Below are 4920 nucleotides of genomic sequence, written 5' to 3'. Positions count from 1 at the left end.
ATCTCCCAATGAGATCTCTCCTAAACCTTTCTCTCCAGTTATCAACATTATTTTTCTCTTCTGAAATTCCTGGTGATAGCTTAGAATCTGAAATGTCTAGATCTAGACTGAGTGGTGGGTCAGATGCACAACCTCTTCACACTTGCTGAGCTTCTAGAAGAAACGTTTTTAAATGGCCTCCTTTATCCTATGGTAGTTAAGCTCCCTTTGGAGCAAGGTGTTCTGTAGTTCTGGGCACTCCCTTTATCCTTCCCCTCTCCATTTTGTTCTCTAATATTAGCCAGTTAGATGGATCATCAATCCATTAGCTGATGCATCACAGTGGAGTGGACATAGTGTGGGCTCTGGATCCAGAAGAAACTTGAGGATAAATTCCAGCTCCAACATTCAATGGTTGTTTGACCATAGGCAAGTCTCTTATCTACCTTGCTCCTCACTTTCTATTTCTGCAAAATGGGAATAATAAAGCCTGTAATACTTACCTCTTGGGGTTATTGTGAGGTTGGAGTCAAGTCAAGGACCATTTATTAAGTCCCTACAGTATGCCAAGTACTGGGCTAAGCACTGAGAATACAAAGAGGCAAGACTACTCTTGAGGAGTATACATTTGAGTGAAGGAGACAGCACTTGACTAAAGTATGCAAAGCACTTTGCAAACTCTAAAGCATTATATCAAATCCCCGTGGCTAAAAGAACCCTTTTTTGTGGCAGAACTACACTTAGGTCTAACTCTGGAAGGTCATCCATTTGAGAGAAATCCAAGTGAAAGACACTTCTCAATATACTAGGATGGCTTGGATGAAATACTGGCCTCTGGTGGTGGCTTCATTGACCAGACATCTACACTCTCTTCCTTTGGCTCCTGTGTCAACTTCCTCCATCTGCCCAACTCTCTTGTATCTATCAATCCATTTTCTACCTCACCAACCAACATACTGGTGGAGCATCTGTCTTTCTCTTTTATGACATATGAATGGGGGGGGGGAAGATAAAGGCTTCCAAGTAAAGAAATAATAACTACTTCCACTTGGGCTATAAAATATTGGTGATAGGTGAGGGGACTCTACAAATATCTCCACCCACTGCTAAGCTACTCCTGAAAGGGGGAAGTTGGTATAGAAGGGGAACCCAACAGTGCACCACTGGTAAAGAATCCAAAAAGGCACTTCACTCACGCTCTCTGTCTCTGTCTCTGTCTCTGTCTCTGTCTCTGTCTCTGTCTCTGTCTCTGTCTCTCTCTCTCTCTCTCTCTCTCTCTCTCTCTCTCTCTCTCTCTCTCTCTCTCTCTGTCTCTATCTCTCTCTCTCTCTTGCTCTCTCTCTCTTTCCTTTTCTCTCTCTCCCTGTCTTTTCTTTCTTTTTCATTTGCCCCCAGGGCTTCCTTTTAGGGGAGTAATCAAAGGTAGAGTGGTTTCCCCTGAAAGAGAGTTAAATTTGGAGTCAGAAGATCTGGGTTTGAGCTGCTGTTAAGACCCTTCTGGCTACATGACTATAGACAAGTCACCTAACTTCTCTGAGGCTTGATTTCCTGATACATAAAATAAGGACCATAGTACACAACCCAACTCCCAGAGTTACTATGAGAAAAGTACTTTGTTTTTTAAAATTAATTTTTATTTTTATTTTGAATTTAACAAATACCAAATAGAATGGGCATTTGGATATACCTAATAAAAAGAGAGAGCAGGTAGGTGGTGTAGTGCATAGAGGGCTGGGCCTGGAGTCAGGAAGACTCATCTTGCTGAGTTCAAATCTGGCCTCAGATACTTACTAGCTGTGTGACCCTGGACAAGTCACTGTTTGCCTCAGTTTCTCATCTGTAAAATGTGCTAGAGAAAGAAATGGCTGAACAATTCCAATATCTTTGTGGAGAAAATACCAAATGGTATCACAAGGTGTTAGGTGTGATCCAACAACAAAGTAAAAGCAGAGAGGGTGTACATGAAACAGTCTGCTTTTGTTTTTCAGGATATTATGGCATAACATAATATAACCCAACAATAAAATACATCATAATACAATTTGACATAATATCATGAAATATAATCTGATTTGTGTCAGGTTAGAAACATAATATGATATAACATAGTATGATATGACATGACACAATATGAAAAAACACAAAATAGAACATAATGTAATATAATGCAATGTAATGTAATAGAACCTGATTTGCTTCAGATTAGAAAGAAAATATAACAAAACGTGATGTAATATAAACGTAATGTAATAGAACATGGCATAACCTGATTTGCTTCAGGTTAGAAACCTCCCTGTGTTTAGGACTTGTACCTGCTCCGGCAGGCTGGCTAGGCAGAGCTAGGCACAAGGTTTGGGATTGCCCAAGGAAGAACTCTATACTCTATTAGATGTGTCCATCTTCATCCAGATGGCCTTTCATCAAGCTTCTAGCACAGCTGCTAACATCAAACACAAATAATAGTTCAGAGACACTAATTTCTTTAATACAAAGGGAAATAGATAATACAATGGTGGGGGGGACGGGTGGAGCAAAAGGTGCCATTCTTTGAACACCACAGCTGTCAATGCCAGATATTTTGGCTGCAGAAGTAGGAATGACTTTCTATGCTTAGTCTCTACCTTCTTACCCCTTCCATCCTCCCAGGGAGTCAGTGAAGAAAGGATTGGGCATGTCTCATAAATTATCATTCAGTCTGTGATAATCTCTCTATATACAATGGCCTCACCCAGGATTCAGCAGGAAGCGCCAATGGTGGCTCCAAAGGGCACCTGACAGAGTCTTTATAGGGCATTTTTACACAGGGAAAAATCAAATATACATTTAACCCAATTGGGTTGCAAGTTCCTTAGCTTTTGCCTTTCCAGCTTGGCAATATGAGCCACTGGTTTTGGACCCAGAACATTGCCACTCAGTGACAATGGATCTCATCATATCTGTCACTGTAATTGGTTTTGATGGTTTCTACCAGCTTAACCAGGGCTCCCTTATCTTCAGGGTTAACCTGTGTGAAGGCAATGCTTGTGCAGGTGTTTCTGTGAACTAAGTGACCCAATCTGGCTTTACTTTTGATAATATAGTAAGGATCCACCATTTTTGGCACATGGAGGTAGGAAGACAACTAGCTCAATGGAGTCTACACCATGTGCAATCACTACCAACTCTGCTTTCTTGTTTCCTACCAAGGTAATAACAGCATTAAAACCTGTTCTGAGGACAAGTGGTCTCTCAGTGGGAACATCTCCTTTGCCTGCAGCTTTTTGTTCAGCCCAAACCAGCAGCCTTTGCTTGTTATCTTGCTTTGTCTCAGGTCTATACTTGTGAGCCAGTTTAAACAGCTGAGCAGTTATCTGATGATCCAAAGCCTGAGTGAACTGGTTAATTGCTGGTAGGACTTTCAAATGCTTATAAAGGACAGACCATTGATGCTGCTGTCTGAGGTCATTTGACAAATCAAGCAAGGTCCCTTTTGGACAAGATGTCCTGACCAATGCCAAAGTTCTTTAGGCACTTCTCAAACAAAGAATCGACCACTTTCTTGGCCCCCTGCTTTTTCATTACAGCAGGATCTGGATCCACCTTCTTCCCCTGGGCCTTTTTCCCTTTTGTCATTTTGGTTGGTTGCATGAGAAAGGAGGAAAAGAGACTTGTGGGTAATATCTCCATGTTGATTCTGATGTAGGGTTGTATACATCTTACTTTTTTCTATTCTTGTCTTCTCCTTTCTGACTTATCTTTAGTATAGAGTGCCTGTGTGTACATACGTGGTTTTTGAAACTGTATTAAAGGAGAGTATAGTCATGCCATAGAAAGAGCATTTTTTGGAGAACCAGGAGACATGTTTTCGAGTTCTAATTTTGAGCCCTTGGGTAAATCATTTAAAGTCTCTGAGCACTGGTTTCTTCACCTATAAAATGAAGTTTAATGCTCTATGACTGTGTATGCCGACAGCAAAGGATCTCCAATTCAAGATAACAGGAAGAAGGTCAATCTGTACTCGAGAATGTGTCATTTTTAAGAAATGTAGTTTTATGACTTCTAAAGACATAATGGTGATTCATAATTGTTAATGAATTACAAAGTTTTCAGGTCATGATTTAATGAATAAATAAGCTTTTTATAATAACTCATTTACATAGCATTTTAAGGGTTTTACAAAAGCCCTTTTCTCACATCAACCTTGTGAGGTAGGTAGCATAAGCATTATTATCCAATTTTACAGATTAGGAAGCAAAGTCAAAGAGATTAAGTGAGCTGCTCACACTCTCATAACCATAAATTTCTGAGGCAGGATTAGAACTCAGCTTCCTGGCTCCAAGTTCAGCAACTTTTTCCACTGCCTCTTACATCGAGTTAGCATATTGCTTGCATGCCCCCAAAATTGCTGCTACCATAATGCCCCCAAAGAGTTTGTTGTACCGAATGGGTTCGATATCTACCACTATCACCTTCATGCATGTATTTTAGTTTTTTTATACTTTTCATTCATTTAGCAAAGTCTTTCTTCATAAATAGGGCAAAGGCAAATTTCAAGCAGCCCATCTTGAAGTTCTAGGAATTCTAAATGATCTCCAAGCAATGTGACATGGCTATGAATGATGGAAGAGAACGCTGTAGTCTCAGAAGAAATCAAAACTGCAGATGACCCAAAAGGTAATGCAAACACTCATGGTGGCAAGTGGAAATAGTTTACCAACATATTACCAATGATGCCCATGCAGTAGAAATGGCATAAATGACTTCAAGGACATGAGTATGATTAGAAAAAGAGGGAGGCAAGCCAGGGGTCATTAGAAGGGCTACTCGAAAGCAGCATTATCCTTGAGATATTTAAAAGAATCAGAGTGAGAGGCATCAGACAGAGATGCAGTGGTCTAGGGTAAAAGTGATGCTAATGACCTAGGTTCAGACCCCATCCCTGCTATTAACTACCTCTATGAT

General features: G+C 40.3%; 1 pseudogene; it reads right to left on the bottom strand.

The window, feature by feature from the left end:
* Window positions 1-2802: 2802 nt before the first annotated feature.
* On the bottom strand, window positions 2803-3591 carry LOC140514017 (large ribosomal subunit protein eL8 pseudogene; annotated as a pseudogene).
* Between the last annotated feature and the right edge of the window lie 1329 nt (window positions 3592-4920).

The sequence above is a fragment of the Notamacropus eugenii genome, chromosome 7, assembly GCF_028372415.1.
Source record: "Notamacropus eugenii isolate mMacEug1 chromosome 7, mMacEug1.pri_v2, whole genome shotgun sequence".
NCBI classification, from domain to species: Eukaryota; Metazoa; Chordata; class Mammalia; order Diprotodontia; family Macropodidae; genus Notamacropus; species Notamacropus eugenii.
Note: the sequence above shows the minus strand (reverse complement) of the source record. Positions and strands in the feature narration are given on the sequence as shown.